Raw genomic sequence first — 20,394 nt, forward strand, 5'->3', positions numbered from 1 at the left:
GGCTAGCCAAGGAAGGTACTATGTTAAGCAAAGACCATTTAGCTAGAAGCCTAATTGTAGAAATTTGCTAAGCGAGCCTCAAACAACAAAGTTTTACCCACAACCGTGGATCCCCGTCAAGATGCTAGAAGCTCAAGGCTGTACCACGATCTCCTAAACCAAAGAGAGTCAAGTGACAATCCCAAACCACAGTTTGATCCTAGTAGTCAACACCTTGCTGGATCCGAGCTCCTAGAAGAAGGGAACCCCTACATGTAATTTCCAAGGTTGAAAGAACATGCACTACAAGCGTCTACAACCAAGTCATCCAACAATGCCAACCATGCCATCCACCAATGCCAAAGCAAAGATGGAGTGGCGACCTAAAGCCATGCTTGCGATGCCATCCCTAAAAATTAAGCAGGAATGAGTCAATGTGGAAGAAGTGGCTTCCACCTTAACTCATGTGTCGCACCACCTCCGAAGGATTCAAAAGAGTTCATGGACACCAAGCAACATGAGGAATCACCAGGCTCGCGTGAAGTGGTCATACCTAACTTTGTTCCTATCAAAGATGAGCCACCTATGGTGTCAAACCCCCAAGAGAGCTACTCACAAACTTTGTGGCTCAAGGGATCCACCATGATCCTACAACGTCCCCATGCGCCACACTGCAACACTAACTCACAAGCTGGAAGGCCAAAGTTTAATCAAGCACCATTGAAGCCGGCATAGGTGGTGTCATAGCTTTTGCCGTGGACGGACAAGCAGATTTTGGCTTTGCTCATTAAGTCCACAAGCTAAACCGGAAGCCTTAAACTTCATGCGTGTAGCATTATATGGTAGTGATGTGTGTGAACACACTTAGGAGCGCAGGGGCATTTTTTCCCTCGCTAGGAGGTTTTTTTTCCCGTACGTATGTACACCCTCTTATCTACTCATTTTAGGGTGTGTACTTATCTTTTGTACCTGTCACACATTTGTTCATTCTATTCTAGTGAGTTTGTGTACTCTCAGGCTTCTCTATCTTGTGTGTGCATTGTTGAAACCTAACCCTAATTTCAACAATTGGTATCAGAGCTAGCTTCCTTGACACTTGATCTAGTAGTTTGCCTCCCTCCTCTCACGACCCTATTTTTCTGTCTCCCATTGAGATACCCTCTTATTAGGAGATGGTGTATATTGTAGTGTGCTGTATACAAAGTATACAACATTTTCGAGGTCTACGATGTGATTGAAGCGCGTTTCGGTCGCGTTTTGGTCACCGCAAGGTTTCTGTAGACGTTCTGGAGAGGCGTCATTTTGGATTGGTTCTGCTTGATTTTGGGTGTTTGGGCTGTGTAGCAGCAAAGATTTGGTGTGCAGCAGCATCTACAGTGTCTTCAACAACATCGACCATCATACTTTTGCCATTAACACTCTATTCTCTACTCTGTGTTATTTTTCATACACTTTGCAGGTGATTCAGACAGTTTGGCAGCCATCCAGGATTGCATCCAGTGAATACTGAGTACTTGCAGTGTGTTGAAAGATTTTGCATTTGGTAGAAAGTCATGGCTGACAGTAGTGTGTATTCAACATATTGTCTGCTGTGCTGAGGACAAACTTGATGTGGGACTAACTACCCATTGTGGTCCTATATGATGAGGCATGTACTGGTTGCTAAAGACCTTTGGAATGTGGTCAGTGGTAGTGCAACCAGGTGCAGTAGGTACATCTGACGTAGAATCTGATACAGATAATAAGACAAGGAAAAATCAAACAAAAAGGAAGATGACAAAAGCTTAACAAAATATGGAGCCTTGTGTGACAAAAGAGTGCTCTGCATTTGGCACACAATGGTAATGACTTTGATCCAAACTTTTTTCCAAGTTAGCCTTGCCACGTGAATATGCCTCGCCATCCGTCTCGCCAAGCTCAGATACACCACTAATGTCAACCTCTCAACCAAACACACTTCAAAGAAGTACACAATGGTTTTCCTTGATCAATTTACCAAGACTATGAGACTAACCAAAGATCATTGTACCACGCTTGAAGCCGAAGTAGTGCAAAGTGTGATTGCACCAACAAGCCTTGTCTCCAACAGCCATCTTAGGTACATCTCTAGATGGGGGGATCGTGGTATTCCCTTGAAAGATGCACGCACAAGTGGTATTGCATTCCCACTCTATTTGGTAACCAAACCCTTAAATGACAACATCTTCACATATACATTCCTCAATCTTTTCTCAACCAAAGTGAAAAAATGTTGAGAAAAGTGAAAAAAATAATTAAAAAAAGAGAGTTGGATTTTTCTAGTGGAGGAGAACACACATGGACACACCTTTTTCCCTCAGAGCCCATGCACGAATTACTCAAAAGGGCTTCACACTTCAGAGGCACATCTTGCATACATAAGAACTCACAATAGGTAGCATGTACATGATACCTTCTCAAAATCCGTCTAGGTACATCTATGGATGGAGGGGGGGCATGGTGGGAGAAAGCCTAGTCTATGGTATGACCCATCACTTAGATTCTCTTCAATTGTGCAAGACCTCCAAATATCTTCGAAGTAAACAAATCCTTACAGTCTTCGTTGGACTATTTACCTCTTCCTCGACTATCTTCACCATCATAACAAAAACCTCACCACTAAAGATGCCACAAGCAACACCATAGTAGCCCAATATCTGATACCACCATGAGATTTGGGAATCATACCGTGCCATACCAAATAATTCTAACCACCATCAAACATTTCCAATCAAATGAAGGTGGTTGTGTGGCATATGATTTCGCAAAGCAAAGACACGGGCCATTTTCCTTATACATACCCAACCAACTCACAACCTCAAAGATGAGGCCTTGCATCATTTCCACTCCCACATTATAGTCTCTACATACTTTGGGCCAACCAAAATCCATGTCAAAGCATGTGGATCGGTCTCTTCACCAACTATATCTTTGACCATCCACCTCTTCAAGGCTTCAAGGCTCGACAACATCTTCACCACCCAAGCTTGGTGATGTGAGGACATGGACCATCAGGAAAGGGGGTATGTTAAATCACTTTATAAGTTAACATGGTTTGACCCACCTAACCTCTATTGTAAGACGCTTTGCCATCTTACACCCAAGCCCATCTTACACCCAAGCCCATCTTTTTTGTAAGATGATGTTAAGACTTTATAAAGAGGCTTTATCTTGAGCTTAATGCCAAATAGGGAAGTCACTAACTTTGTGTACATACTTGCTTAGGACTATAACTAGTGGTTCGGGACTATTTAAAGTTTTATCTGACCTAGTGTGAAAGCTAGTCATTTGTTGTTGTATATAAGTCAATTTTAACACTAAGCAATACACATTCATTCCCTTGTAGTAGAATACTTGTGAGCTCTCCCTCTTCTATGCTCTTGCTTGCTTGTGTTTTGTTGGCATGCTTGATGGTTTTATTGCTTTTGAATATGTTTGAGTGTAGATTTCTCCCTCTCATTAGCTTCTTCTCTACCCACCTCGTATGAGAGAGAACCACTATTAAACTTCGCAGGTCCATATGGTTTCACGTATTTGAAGGAGTTTTTCCATCTTACTTGCGTATAATTGAAACCCATCTTTTGTAAGATACTATTAGACTTTATAAAGCAGCCTTATCCTGAGCTTAATGCTAAATGGGGAAATGATAAACTTTATTTACATTTTTTCCTAAGACTAGAACTAGTGCCAATAGACTATTTTTAAGTTTTATCCAAACTAGTGAGAAAGCCAATCATTTGTATGTAAGTCAATTTTGACATTAAGCAATACGCATTCATTTCCTTACAATAGAATACTTATCTACTCTTGCTTACATTTATGTTCTATTAAATGGATACTTGCTTAGATAGGTTTGATTGTAGGACCTCTCTTACATGCGCTTCTCCTCTCTATCCACCTCTTGTATGATCGATCCATAGTGTGGGCAACCTTCTCTACATGTGCTTCTCCTCTCTATCCACCTCTTGTGTGATTGATCCATAGTGCGGGTAACCTTCTCTACATGTTCTTCCCCTCTATCCACCCCTTGTGTGGTTGATCCATAGTGTGGGTAACCTTCTCCTGAGCTTCTCCTCATGTCCTCTCTATCCACCTCTTGTATGATCGATCCATAGTGTGGGCAACCTTCTCTACATGTGCTTCTCCTCTCTATCCACCTCTTGTGTGATTGATCCATAGTGTGGGTAACCTTCTCTACATGTTCTTCCTCTCTCTATCCACCTCTTGTGTGGTTGATCCATAGTGTGGGTAACCTTCTCTTGAGCTTCTCCTCATGTCCAACAAGGTAATTGAAGCTCTTTTCTCACCCCCTTAGCAAAGAAAGAATTTTCATGTGACAACAAAGTGAGGACATGAAGGACGAGCTAGCGCACCCAGTATAGGAAGTTACATTTCTGGCTCTTAAGACAAAGACCAAACAACACTTGATTATTCAGCAAAGGCTAAGGTAAGCTTTTTTCTTAAACATATTTAGCACCACCGACGGGGACTATCCTAGGGATTAGCTCCATTTTTACATCCATTCCAAAGTATTTTGATCACCTAATATTTCTTGGTGTTAATTATGAGTTCATATTCCAAAAAATATATGGTTTTGGAGCTTTGGATGTGTTAGTTTTGTTGCTTTTGATTTTGTTTTGAAGCTTGTATACATTAGGTCATTCTAATTATATATCTTGGAAGAAAAAACCCTTATTTTCTTGGTGACTTTCATGATTTTAAAGCCCACAAGGCTTTAATCTTATTTCATTGAGTCAAGAAATAGCTTAGCATAAAACACAAGCTTTGAGCTCCATTTGGAGTGAGAAAGTTGATTTTTGTTGATGGATTTTGTAATTTTCAGAATTAGTAGCTTTATAAAATCAACCAAAATAAATAAAAAAACACACAAATACTATTAATTAGAATTATGAACTTTAATCACTCCAATCAAGCCAAAAAATCACCGAAAAAATCTAAAACTTAGGCCACACCATCTCTTGGGTTGGGAGACATGAGTCCACAGTCAAGTGAAAAACATGCATGAGTTTAGTAGATGTGAGTGTGTAGACGTGAGCCATGAGACTGTAGAGATGACCCATGAGTCAATAGATATGAACTATGAGCCACCAGAAGACATGAGCCACCCACGAGTCTACATTTGTGAGTTGATTCTAGAGGTAGGTGTGATCGGTGAATCTGCATACATGAGCTATAAATCTAGAGAGGTGAGCTGTGAATTTGCACACAAGAGCTGTGAGTCTAGAGAGGTGAGCGATGAGTCTAGATGTAAGTAAACCTAATATTGCACTAACCAATTAAAACTGCCTTGTAGACTTATATAAGGACACACCTACTCATGCCCTATAAATATTTTCTTATTATATAATTTGTATAAGGAATAAATTATAAGGAAAATTGTGTCCTTTGCTATTGGAGTATTAAGTATAATTATTACCCAATAGGTTTAGAGTCCCATGCATTACTTGGAATCCATAACTTAAGTAAGCCTATTTATAAAAATCAAAATCTGTGAGCCTATTTCATATAAAAAAATTCATGAGCCTAGCTAGGTGTGATCCGGACACCCATACTTATTCCCATAGAGAGAGATGGTTTGGTGTGAAATTTGTTGAAACCATATAATCATGGCTAAATACCAAGGGCAACCTTAGCCTTAGCCAGTTCCTAAAGATGGACACCCATACTTATTCCCATAGAGAGAGATGGTTTGGTGTGAAATTTATTGAAACCATATAAGCACGGGGTGTCTGTTGTTGCTAAGTCTTAGTAACAATATTATGCTCACGGCCAGTTCCATTGGAATCATGACATAAATCGTTATTGGTACCAAGGGAACTTGACAGGTTAGACTCTACTGCACCACAACAAATATTAGTTTTACCAGTCTCACCAGCCACTCCTCAGTCGGCATAAGATCCAATACCTTCCTCTAGTAGGCTACCATAGTTGTCATATGTATAGACTCCCACATTTGTCATATCCACCTCCAATTCTACAACCTCAACTGATTCCTCCAAGAATTGTAGCAGTACTGGATGACTCTACCTGTTGCCTGGTCTGCAGAAACCTAAATCCATGAATAAGAGAGTTATAAGTCTTATGAGCAACAAGATGACCCATACTAATAGCATCAAGATGATCCCTATGGGTACTTAGAATAAGCTCTAGCCATATACTATCCCTCCTTGTTTGAATCCATGGTGTAATAAAGAGTGAGAGATCTCAATAATATAGTACATAGGCCATTAATGCATCACTTTTGATGCAAAGTCCCATACCATATTGTGGAGTCTTCTCACAAGGACCTTGCTCCAAATCCTTTGAGTCCTCAAGGCACTCCAACTCCCAATATCATTCCTTATGGAGGCTCATGGATTCAATCATGCTTATAAGGATTATTAGCATTATCATGCTTATAAGGATTATTAGCATTATCATGCTTATAATGATTGTGACTATTCCCCAACAAAGTAACAATCCCCCTAGTTGTATAAGAAGCATTACTAGCCACCTTTACAAAGCCTTAAACTTGTTGAGTATGACTCATTCATACAATCCCCCTTAATGCCAGCACAAGGCTGTAAGCCAAGATGAGATACAAGATGAAGGCAATAGCCAAGGGAACATCAAAGGCTATAAATAAGCAGAAAGACCAATCTCCCACCTCAAAGGTGTAAGATCCAAAGGTTGTATTAGCCACAAAACTAGAGGCCCAAAACTAGAGGTCCAATGGAAGAAAACATCAATGAGTATGCAGAAGAATAATGCACGATTGGTTGTGTCAAGGATGACGACGTCATGACCATTGAAAGTGGTTCGGAAAAGAGTTCCAAAGCTACCTCCCTTGCAGAAACATCAAGCGATCTCCTACTCATACTAGCTCTTCCCAACAAACAAAAGAAGCCCATAGACTTCACAAATCTTCCTAATAAAACCCTAACCTCGAATGGGAGGAGGAGCACCCAAGATCTTGTAAGGAAGGTGTGTTGGATGAATTAGAGTCTATCCTTAAGTAAGTGGTGGGGTCAAGTACAAACCACTGAGTCCACACCTAAGCATATCCTAGACCTTACTCTAGTGCCAATCATAAAACTGTGAGGGAACCTTAGAGTGTGCCAAAGGCCCTGATCAAATATGTGAGAGATCATAGAAAAATCTAGGTGGGATCCTCTGCCTTAAGAACCAATCCAACGAGACCCCACAATGCTAGATTAAGTGATAGAGGAATCACTAGGAGAGGTAAGAGTTGTCCTTCCATGGGTCATCAAAACATTTTCTCCGAGGTGATTAGCGAGATGAGTTCATTTTGGTCATATAAGTGGCACCACATCTGAGGAACAGTTAATGTGCACGTTCCTTACATGATTGCAAGTCCAAGCCCAGTTCTAAGTGAGTGTGAATATTTTCTATAGGACATAATAGGCCTCACAACTGTTCTTATCCTCAAGTCATCTCGATAAGATCTTTTTTTGCAAGGAAATTGTCAACTTTGGTGAGAGACATATCAAGCTATATGAACAGGAATCTAAGAGCCCATATAGTTGAACTTGTAGAGGAGGAAGATGATCCATGCCAAATTGAGTGCTTTCCTTCCATACCCAAAACCCAAGGATAGCCAAAAGACCCCATGAACCAGCTAGGACATTATTTTGAAAGCCATGACATTAATGTCATGTTACCTATCGTGTATATCAGTACAAAGAAACAATAGTCTCCGAGAAGGTGACATTCGTCAGGAAGTATGATAGTAAGCTTAATCCTTCTACTTTGCATTATTGGATTCATCAATTTGACATAGGCAGCAAAAGCCTAATCTCTTACATGCATACTAGTTCAGTTTTGCCGAGATTGCTCTTCTTGCAAGAGTTCTACAAACTAACTCATCAAAAGTAGATGCAAAATCTTGGTATGAATCCAATAGAGCTATGAGAATAGTAGACACCAAATAACTATTCATATATGCCTCATCAATACAAGATTAAGTACTCCCTAAGATCTTTAATTCTTGTGAGGGACTAATCCATTAAATCTCCCTCATTCATATGCTCAGACTCTAACTGTTGCTTGCATAAGTAGGCCTTTTGTTCCTCGTCATGCACTTAACAAAGTGCAACAAGCACATCCCAGGTATGCTTTGTAGTTTTACATGAGTGAATATGAGGAATAATGGTCCTTTTCACTAAAAATGCCACTAATGCATGTGTATGTGCATCCTTGCCATCCCACCTGTGGCTTGTTCCGCTATGGGAGATGTAGAGGTGAATGCCACAATTACATTAGAACTCATATCACCATTCAAAGTAATTGTACTATGCTATTGTGATAGTTAAGACACTCCATGCCTCAATGCCAATAATAACATTCCAAATCCCTTTGGAACATCATATAGAACCACAACGGGTAGTTGGTCATGTCAAGCTTATCCTCAGCGAGATGAAAATCATCCCAAATACATCACTTCCTGCCATTCAGCTTATAAAACACTAACTCTGCTGACACAAAATGCAAATATCCCAACTGCTTACACATACTATTAATGCCCACTAAATGTAACCGATATTGGTTGCTATTAGTAGATCACTGATGAGATAAGGAAGGAAACCTGTAAAGTGTACAAAAAGTTACAGAGTGCAGAGTTTAGAGTGTGGAAATGATACTTAGCAGGAATGCAAAAATCGTTGATAATGTTGATGATGTTGAAGTTGTTGAAGTTGTTGAAGATAATCTCGAAGATAACAACGGCCCTATTTTCATACCAAATGTTGCTTCTACTGTGAAGAATACCCAAAATCAAACAAAAATACTCTGAATTAGCACTGCCTTGAGATACCTGCGAAACCCTTAAAGCAGGCGAGCAACCCTTGAAATGTGTCCAAAATATGCAAAAATGTTGTAAACACACAATAGGGTATACCTTCTCCAACTAAGAGGATAGTTCAATTTGAGACAAACAAAAGAGCAGCTCAAGAAGAAGATGAGAAGGGGGTGAGAGCCAAGAGAACCTGTTCTGATACCAATTGCTGGAGTGGAGATCAAAGTAGTAACACACACAGATGCAAAAAGCAAGAAGAGATAGATGGAAGCATAAAACTCAAAGTAGATTTGATAAGAATGAGAGTGAAGTACAAGTGAAGTGACATGATAAGGTCACTTACACACACTCATAAGAGTGTGTACATACGCTCAACGGGAGAAACCTCCTAAAGAGGGAAAAGTGGCCTAGCCCATTATTAGCCTATGTCCACACATCACTACCATATAAATGACTACACTGTGGACATTAATGACCTACCTAGGTAATAGTTCCCTCAGTTATGCCATTGGCATGGTTGGTGAGGTTATGGGTGATATGCCACCAGTGGATAATAGGCTATGTGACAACTACATTTGGATTACTAGAGTATGGCATAGTTATAATGCCAGCTCATATAATTGGGTTCACACTATGGACCAACCATTTTATGTTATAGTAGAGGAGTACTTTTCTTTATAGAGTGTACTCTTATCTCTTTAGTTTATAGTTATAGAGAAGAGAAGAAGATAGAAGAAAATTTAGACATCTATCTCTCTTGTGTGTGTGTTTGCTTACAAGGAACTCAAGCTCTCCCTCTCCCCTTTTGAATTCTCTTTAGTACAAACTCTAGAGAAGACTTTGTTATGTTGTTACTCTCTTGCTGCAAAAAGGGTTTGTTGATGATGCTTCCTCATCATACAAGCTTTATATGCATTTGGCATCTCTAAAAATGTTGATAGATGTGTGCCACAATCCTAAAATTTTGCATGTCTTTCAAGACCACACACCCAAGTGTCCAAATGTCTCATGCCATAGCTTGCTAGTGCATGAATCGACTTGGACAAAAAAGACTGACAATTCATATAGATTGTTGTGTTATGTATCTCTCCCAATGACATTGTTGCTAGCATCATCCAAGTGACTACACTAGCCCAATCTAAGTGGTTCCTAAGGTCATAGTCTATTATTGTCACAATGGAGAGTAGATTAGGCTTGATAGCCGGTACATAGAGGACATATGATGATAACTTATTAGTATCATAGTTACTCAACATAAAATAAATAGTACATATGTCTTTTGATGGTACTCGATATAAAAGAAATAGTACCTATGCATTTGGCATCATTCTAACTGGATAAACTCCCCTATTGGATGTATAGGGATCTATTTTAGCCCTTTTTATTGGTCATGTGTCAAGATGCTCCATTGTCGATGATCCACAAACCAACAAGTGTTGTAGAATGCTCTACCTCTGTGAAAATTTCTTCAATTTCTACAAAAGCTAGCAAAATTTTTAAGAAAGTTCTTTTTGGGTTGTGCCAACATGCATCTGTTAGCATAGCTTGATCCATCAATATGCACATGAAATATTATAATTGAGGGCTTGTAAGATTTTCATGCTTGCTAGATCTTTTTTGACTTTCTCATCAAATTGATACATAAATCATCAAGGAAAACCTCAAGGAAATATTGATGGTAACCCTTAAACATACTCTTCAGTCTTTTGGAGGGTTATGCGGACATTGGTTAAGCCAAAGTGCATGACCTTGTGTGCATAGATGCCCCACTTAGTGGAAAAGTCTATTTTATGTTAATATGAGGGATCAATGAGTACTTGATTACATCCCCAAAAAATCCATTAAGGAAGTTGTACACCTCCTTGTTAGCCACCCTCTCCAAGACATTTGCTATGCAAGGGGAGGGTAGTGTTTGTATTGGTGGTTATAAATGTTTTCCAACTTAATGCATACCCTTATCTCTTGCCATTGTTTTTCACTATGATGCAAAACCCACTTTGTATGTTCTATGTCATAAATGAATCTACCATCTATTAGATTTTAAATCTCTTTCCTTTCTAAATTGTGCATACTTTTGAATGGTCATATGGTTGTACACCATTTATGAGAAGAATTGTATATTTAATAACTTCAAGTGGCACCCCTTATATTTATGTGTACTTTCATGCAAAATAGCCTTGGTACTTGTGTACTTTCATGCAATGCATTCGTGGTATATTTAATAACTTCAAGTGGCACCCCTTATATGTTGTGTGCTTTCATGAAAAGAAGTCTTGGTACTTGTGCAATAACTCCAATAGAAACTTTTCTTCTCCTAGGTTCGTCTTTTGTAATGAAAATTGGACTTGTGATTTTGTCTAGTTTATGAAGTTTTACCTCCTCCACCTTAGGAGGTCTATCTCATAGGATACTCCTAGTTTTTCCTCTACTATGTAGTAGACTTGTTCTTCATAAGCTATATATATAAATAATTGATAAAGTAATCCTTGAAATTGCTTGGCACATATCATATATCTTTTTGTTTATGAATTTCACGACTTGAGCCTCTTGAATCTTGGCTTCCCACTCCACATTTTCTTTTACTTTATTTAGCCTCCTTAATGTTTAGTGTGTGAGCTTATGTTTGCTTTTTATTGGATCAAACATAAATTTTGTGACTCCTTTGATAAATTAATCCTTGAAATTGCTTGGCACATATCATATATCTTTTTGTTTATGAATTTCACGACTTGAGCCTCTTGAACCTTGCCTTCCCACTCCACATTTTCTTTTACTTTATTTAGCCTCCTTAATGTTAAGTGTGTGAGCTTATTTTTGCCTTTCATTGGATCAAACATAATTTTTCTGACTCCTTTGGTTTTACATTATTATTGCTATATCTTCTTTGTGTGATTCTAGTTTTCGAAGCATTATTGTATAGAGGAAGTGCCTTGTTTTATTATAGAGGTTCTTAGCTTAGTTAGATTTCACTCAACATGCTTAAGGGAGCTATGCATACTCAATCTCATTGACTGAGAAGGGTCTACCAAGCACCAATCTCTTGTCTTCTATAATGGAGTTATCCACAGGCTCTAGAAACTTATGGAGCTTACTCTCATAATCAGTCCCAACTGTATGAGCGCTGCCCACTATGCTTGATAGATTGTTCACAAAAGAGTTCCTGATCTCTTCTTCTGAGGTTGTCACTCTACCCTCCTCAGGGGTTTTAACTGCTTCTGAGGTTGTCACTCTACCCTCAGGGGTTTTAACTGCTGCTATGAAGTCTAGGTCCTTCTTGGTTCATAGAGCTCTGAAGAAGATCTTACTAAGAGTGTCACCCAGTTTAAGCCAATACAGACCAGTTTGTATCCTTGTTGCTTTAGCTTTCTGAAGTTTTGTTCTTTTTATGTAATCCTCCAGATCCTTCATAGTTTGCATCATGATGCAATCTTGCTTGTTTTCAAAGCATATATGTCTGGCACATTTGAGAGCATATTCTGCCTTACATCATATCTTTTGTCTCTATCCCTCTTCTTACCTTCTTGCTCTAGCAAGAGCAATTACTGCTTGTTGCATACCTGACTGCCAGACCACATATGGGTCAGAGGAAAGCATCCTTAGCACGTAGCCACACCTCCTTCATCTTTTCACAAAATTTCTTGTCCTACAAAAAAGAGACATTAAATTTCAAGGCTAGGGGTCCTCTACAGGTTCTTCTCACTACCTTACATCTAAAGCTTGCAAGGATTGGAAAGTGGTATGAGACTACATGACCATACATCACTCTGCCTTCAGTGTCATGTCCTAGCCAGGAGCCTTGATCTGACACATACATTATGTCCAGTCTCCTAGATAGAGCTCCATTTCTAGTACCATTATGGGGGTTGTCAACTACACCTACACAATTCCAATCTCCACCAAAAAGCAAAGGTGTGTCAGATTCTAATGCAGAGATATCTTCCCACAGAAGTCTCCTTTCAGCCTCTGATTGGGGGAATATACACATACCATAACCAATTGGGTGTTATCAAAACTGATCTGGCATTTCAATAGCTTGCCTGAGAGATTCCTGTGGATGTCTTGCACTTTGAATTTGTTCCTGACCAGTAGCATGCAGCCACCAAATCCCCTACTAGAATTGCTAGAGAGATGCAATCATAACCTCTAATATTTAGAGGCTCTTCTCCCAGTTTGGTCTCCTGGAGCATGAGGATGTCTAGGTTCTCTCCTCTGATAAAGTTTCTTACATACATCTATCTATTAGAAGAGCATAGACCTCTTATATTCCATCATGAGGCCACCCTAATGGTTTGTGAGAACGCATCAACAATGGTTCCCATCTAGTTGTTTGATAATGTCTTGATTCCCTCCCTCCAACTGGACAACAAACTCTTTGGCCTTGTTCCTAGCTTCCTTTTTGATATTGCTCTTTGATCCCATCTTCTCCAGTGCTTTCTTACAGGGGGTCCCTTTGTGCCAGAATCTTCCCTTTCTCAGCCCTCTTTTCAGTGGGAGTCTTCCAATCATCTGATTCTTTGCCTCTATGTTTGGCAGAGTTGCTGGAACCCTCACCAACTCTCTCAGGCTTCTGCTTGGGCATTAGGGATCTTCTATAAGGTGTTGTCCTTATTATTTAGTAGGGATTTGCTTATTGCCTTCATCGAGGCCTGATTTTTTGTGGTTAGGGTCACTACCCAGGCTTTTCTCAGCCATCTGTTTAGGTTCGATCAGCCTGGCAATCCTTAGCAAAATGCCCAAGGTCTCTACACTTGTAATAGGAGTCTGGGGGGAAAGGATGGAAGTGAACTTCAATAACCACAGGGCATCCATGCAGATCAAATTCCTATCTTCTATCCTAGAGAATACATGCTTTCCTAGAGGCTCTACCTTCATGGACACCATGTTTGGGAACATGCAAAACCCTGCCCAACGCTGCTACAATATCTTTTGTTTGATCCCAAAAAAAGTAGGGCACGCTTGGGAAGTCCACCCACACAGGGCACTAGTATTGGAGAACATCATCAGGTTTGAAACCTGGGGACCAAGTGGCAAGGAAGAACAAAAATAACATTACTGTTGAAGGCAGCGGACTTGAAACCTATGTCCTAGACATGGCTTTTAAACTGGTTTTTAGACATTTGGAAAAGCCATTTTCCCTCATTTTCTCCCACATTTTGTACGTTTGAAAAGCTTGAAAACAAGAAACAGTTACAAGCAGCTCGTGGTGCACTCATTTCGCCACCTCTCCCATCTCTCTCTCTCTCTCTCTCTCTCTCTCTCTCTCTCTCTCTCTCTCTCTCTCTCTCTCTTCGCTTACCCACTATGTCTCTTTCCATCTCCTCTGTACCCTAAACCTTTTGCTGCCTTGTTGTTTACCTCTCTCTCTCTCTCTCTCTCTCTCTCTATGCCTATTGTAGGCCCCTTACTATTGTTTCACACCGACACACACACATACGCATGGACCTTGCACCCATCATAGATTCCCAAACATTTAGAGGCATATGTAAAAGTTCAGCCTGTGTAGAGGGTTGTAAGTCATGCATAAAGTTTTCTGCCAATGCAATCAAGGATTATCATGCACAGAGGAAGCAAGAAAAATGCACAAGGATGAAGTCTAAGGTACAAGAAGAACAGGAGCACAATGCAAGTCATGGTGCAAACGGGCAGAAGCGTCAAAAATATGCAACGACGTTGTTCAATACTTTAATCAGCAGACCAAGGGTCTAGACGAGAAGACGAGGTTTGATATATTATCTCAGGTTCTCCAACATCGCTCCATGAAGGAAATTTCCAACAGTTTTTCAATATGGAACCAGACAAGTCTAATAGAGGGCATATGAAATACACTTGAAGCAGTGAAAGTGCCTAGAAACTCCGAGGAGCTATTTCTTAAAAGGTCTATTCTAATTATTCTTATGAATGGCATCGGCACAAATATATCCTCTCTTAATATTGCAGATGCTTTAAGGCAGTTGAACATACACATGTAATTTCTATGCAGCTAGAGAGCGTTTGCAAACCTCTGCTGATGGTATTTTGCCATTATCTTCATGCCATCGGCAAGCCCATACAGTAGGCATAATCAATGAGATGAGATGAAAGAGCTTGTTTTCAATTTTTGGTTAAGCCATACTTGTGTTTCACCCAAAAAAAGGATGTATGTCGTAAGCGCCTTCGTAGAAAATCTTATGTCGTTCGATACACCTTCTCGATTAATCTTAGGTAACAGAAACAACCCATGCTACAACACCTGTGCTGATTTGGTGTGGTTTTATACATTACATATTCCTTCAATATAGATTCAAATACTAGATTAGATGTTTCCAACCGGTATACAAACAAATGCCAAATTCTCTACTCTTCTATGATTCTATCATCCTCGTATGTGCGTTGTTTTCTTCTTTTATCATGTGTCTGTGTATTATGTCTCTGACTGTCAGATTTTTCGTCAGTCAACCTATAGCTCTTGGACTACTTGGGGAATTTTAGGACTAGAAAATCTATCAAATAAAAAGAAACCATCTTTCCTCACAAGGCAAGGCATGGTTCTAAACGGTTTTCAACTTGGGGCAGAAATAAACAAAACCAAGAAAATTGGTGTAAAACTAGTAAGATATTGGTGTTAAACTAGTAAGATACCTAATCAAAAACAAGTTGTATACACAGGCTAGAGCAAAAACAAGCTTAGCAGGCTTTTCACCAGTATCATACCGCTCCCAAACCAATATTATACTAGTTGTGGAATGATAGCTGTATACAACTAACATTATTGATAGGGAAAATACCACTCTGTCAGTTAAACACTACTATCATACTTGCTTAAGAGCATGGTCTCCTCTAATGTACTTTGTATTTAGCAAATTTTTCAATCGGTATTATATCGGTTAAACAATGGTGTGATACCGAGTAAAGACCGGAAGAAGAACTTGGGGTGGCCATATGATACTAGTTTTTTGTATCGGGTATACCGTTTGGAACATTAGCTCTATGCAACATGCATTAGATATAAGGTAAAGATCAGCTTTGCTTTAGACAACACCATTTTTGAAATAATATGATATTGGTGTTAAACCAATAAGATGCCGGTTTTGGTGAACATACTGCATACACCTAGGAACCTATAACTACAAACTACTTTCAAACCAAATGTTTAACTTGCTACTATGATGGTTTTGTATTGCAAGTTGAACTATATTTGTTGTTTAAGGAGATGCATCCATAGGCACCAGTTCATCAATGAGCTTTCGAGAAATTAAAGCCATAATTTGTGCACAAGCTTAAGGATCGATACACTTGTTGCTGTATAACACATGTTCAGATGTCATTCTTAAAAGATGCCTTGAACCAAATTAGAGGATCTACTTTTGGGTTGCATGGCAAAGCATATCAATGTGATTGTGTCATTTGTAATGTGGGTTCTCAGCCAGGTGGGTGCAAGGTTGCAAAAAAGTCCTATAAGAAAATCACAAGCGCATGGGAGTCCATCCTATGTCCCAAAGTTGAAGGTACTATTGTCCATGATTTGAAGTGTCTGATGGGGAGTTGCATTTTCTGTGTTCCTCAAAACATAGCAGTTTGTCTAGCGAAATCTACATATGTTGGTCAGCTTGTCGTGAAGATCTTTCAGGACATAGAATGTGGAACCACTGATGATGGCAAGACAAAGAAGAGGAAAGAGTTAATACACAAGTAAATGTCATGCAAGGCATTGAATCAAATGTTCAACGACCAACTCGAAAAGTTTATCATGTTGAAATATACAAGTGAATAGGGTGTGTGCGGGAACAAGCCCTTAACTAGAGGCTGTAAAAGAGAATCTGTAAATGTGAGAGAACCTGTGAAAAGGTGAGAAGAATCTACTGAGAGAGAATAAAGGGTAGCATGAGAAGATTTAGGAAGTGTGGAGATATTCTAGGAGAGGTGGAGAGAATCAAGGAGAAATCAGTGGGATTAGATGCTTGGATGTAAACTCTATAAATTGAGGCATTGGCCTAATGAGAACTTGCTGGTTTTTGATTATCCATGCCTACATTAAGCTATCAATTAATTGCTCAATTATATCTTATTGTCTAATCTCTTTGTTAATGATGTTGATTCTAGCATTTGATCCACCATAGCTCATCACATTGGTGTAATTTTAACATGGTATCAGAGCCTAGCCTAGAATCCATCAAGTTTATGAGCCCATTATCTAGTTAATTAGGATTAGTAGATAATTAAAAAATAATCAATTTTTAGTTATTTTCAAGAAGCCTTATGTACCCCCAGCGAGTGGAGGGGCTTGATCTCCCTCCAGGAGCCACATTAGCTCAAGCCTCTCTAGCCATATATAGCTACTTCAGTGGTGCTCCAACCAAGCTAATCAGAAGCGCAAACCACCAAGAAATGCAGTAGTTCCACGCTGATTTGCAGGCACCATTTTTTTGGAGAAAATATGAGAGTTCTACTTCATCAAATCAAATTGATCTAATTCCTCTTGGCTCCAGGGGTTTTCAAGCATGCTCTACAAGGTGGTGAAGTCAGAATTTGATTTGATCAAGTCTACAGTGAGATCCAAGCTCTTCATCAAATCTGCAACAGCAGGTGACTTTGGTAAAATAGAGATTAAGCATTCAATATTTGGTCAAATCTTGTGTTTCATGGCTTAATCCTCTACTAGACTAATTCCTATTGATGGCCTTGAAATCATTTGAGCTCATTTGAACTCTAAGGCCTCAGATCTGGGCTCCCCGTATACTCTATTTTTTGCACCAAAATAAAGGATTAATTTACTAATCAATGATTAATCAATGCTAATCACTATTTTTAAGTACAATTAAGGGTTCAAATTAACCATTAAGTATCTGATACAGATCCCTATAACTTTAGATTGAAAATCGGAGATGGTTTGATACTCCAACCATTTCGTACAAATTGGTTACCCTTGATTTAATGTAATTTCTGATAAAATTATGCTGATAAATTTGTGGTAATCATCATTTTGCATTCACCCCTTGGTTAGTGCCTACAAATCACACTCAAATTCAATATTATTCACAACCAGAGTTGCATTTGGGAATGTGCACAAGAATGAATGCTATATGCATTATGTATTGGGCACATTACATCAGTGTAAAAATGGGATCAGACACTGTCCTTGTCCAAAATAAGGCAAGAGGTAAGACCTCCCGCATAGATTTGGGTTTGCATTGTATAATGATACAAGATAAACATCAAAATCCCAAAAGAACTGTCAACAAAACATTAAAACATGTTGCTCACATGGAGCAAGAACTAACAGACAAGCTCATGGCCCCAGCCATGAAAGAAGAAGAACATCTCTCTCCAAGAGAAAGATCCACACCAAGAAGAAAAGCTAGAGGAAGCATTGAAGGAAGACATGGACATGAGAAGAGAAGCTGCCACAACAAGAAGACTGAAAGAAGAGGAAGACATGGACGCGTGAAGAGAAGCTGCCACACGACAAGAAGACTGAAGACAAGAGAAGATGTGAGGCTCCAAAGAGTGAGGAGCCATGTGAAAATCTCTGAGAGAGAGAGAGAGAGAGAGGGAGAGAGAGACCCCACAACCTAATGTAACCTGCCCTAAAACCACCTCTGAGCCACCGAGCCATGTGGTAGATGTATGTGTGAGCACTTTAGTCAAGGTCGCGGCGGGCACTTGTAGTAGCCTTGGACACATAGAGAGAGAGAGTGTCAAGGACTATGAGTTTAGGGACTTGAGGCACTGGTCGCGAACTATCAAGTAAGAGAGAAACTTGGTATAGGGTCCAGGTGTGCTAGAATTGTTCACTTGAGGGGAGGTGTGCTAGGCACTGGTTGTGGACTATCAAGTAAGAGGGAAACTTGGTATAGGGTCCAGGTGTGCTAGGATTATTCACTTGAGGGGAGGTGTTGAAATATACAAGTGAATAGGGTGTGTGCAGGAACAAGCCCTTAACTAGAGGCTATAAAAGAGAATCTATAAATGTGAGAGAACCTGTGAAAAGGTGAGAAGAATCTACTGAGAGAGGATAAAGAGTAGCATGAGAAGATTTAGGAAGTGTGGAGATATTCTAGGAGAGGTGGAGAGAATCAAGGAGAAATCAGTGGGATTAGATGCTTGGATGTAAACTCTATAAATTGAGGCATTGGCCTAATGAGAACTTGCTGGGTTTTTATTATCCATGCCTTCATTAAGCTATCAGTTAATTGCTCACATCTTAATCATTATCTAATCTCTTTGTTAATGATGTTGATTCTAGCATTTGATCCACCATAGCTCATCACATTGCTGTACTTTTAACATATCAAACATAATTTTGTGTACAGGTGGCAAGCTGAGCAATACAAAGAATGCTTGTCCAATTTTCTCAAAGATGTGGTAATATCTATTGTAGACTTTTCTGAGAATTACTCTTTTAAGAAGCAAAATGAGATATAGTCAATGCACTGGTATTCAAGCCAAGTGTCCATATTTGTGCATATTACATACTTTCGCATTGTAGGTGACATCCACAAAACGATACACTTTTATATCTCTGATGATGAGAAGCATGATACCCATTTTGTGCAACATTGTTTCATGCTACATTGTAATTGGGTATTACCCTTTGGTATTCCCCTACAATGTCATTGGCTTGGTCTGATGGTGCTTCGTCTCAATTCAAAGCAAAAAGGCCTTTCTACTTTGTTTCCAGGTATACTACCATCACAGGGTTGCAAATGACTTGGAATTTCTTTGGCTCTGGTCATGGAAAGGGAGAGCACGACGATGCAGGGGTTGTGGTGATTGAAGAGAGCACTAACTCATGAACAACTCAAGCCTAATGGTGCTATGTCGTAAAGTTTTTGCAAGAAATGCTCACCCACTGGAGCCGAGTCCACATATGCATCACAAGCTCGGTACGTTAGTAGTCTTTTGGGAGATAAAGTTGGGTGATATAGATAGAGATGAGGCATGGAATGTCAAGGCTGTAACAAACACAAGATCCCTACATTTAGTCTCTGCATACTCTCAGCACAATCCAATAGCATTGAGGGTGCGTCGGTTATCATGTTACTATAGTAATTGTATGGAACACTTATGGCGTAGATGCATATTCATAGCTGGGACTACATTGCCCTTGAACCATTGGTAGATGGCACTGAAGAAGAAGACAATGTTGACATTGATGTTAACATCGCAAACATTGAGGAGGCCACCTACGAAGGGCACCATGATACCCTTAGTGATGTCCTTCTTGTAGGAGACAATTTCGCAGTGACAGTTGAAAAAGGAAATCCAGAGAATGTGGATTTCTACATCTTGAAATGCACAAAGACGAAAGAACTCTGCAAGGGACCTACGAAGGACGGATGGGGGAATGCCATTGCATGAGGTTGTTTTATTGTGAAAGGGTTCTTCTATGCACCTAAAGACGAGCAAACCTACGAGTTGTGGGATGACAAGTCGGAGACCTTGAAAGCGATGCATCTTGTACGAGCAATCAAATTTCCAATGGACCCACACCCAACCAGTTTAACAAAAATCTGTTTGTCCTATCCTCTGAGGTACATGAAGCTGTGTACAATAGTATGCCATTCAATTTTTGTGTTCATACTTGACATGTTTCTGATGAAAAA

The 20,394-nt window shown here is 39.6% G+C and overlaps 1 pseudogene; it reads left to right on the forward strand.

The window, feature by feature from the left end:
* Positions 1 to 11,942: 11,942 nt before the first annotated feature.
* On the forward strand, positions 11,943 to 20,149 carry LOC147637232 (uncharacterized; annotated as a pseudogene).
* Positions 20,150 to 20,394: the final 245 nt, after the last annotated feature.

The sequence above is a fragment of the Cibotium barometz genome, chromosome 7 (assembly GCF_041138505.1).
Source record: "Cibotium barometz isolate CiBa-2024 chromosome 7, ASM4113850v1, whole genome shotgun sequence".
Classification (NCBI taxonomy): domain Eukaryota; kingdom Viridiplantae; phylum Streptophyta; class Polypodiopsida; order Cyatheales; family Cibotiaceae; genus Cibotium; species Cibotium barometz.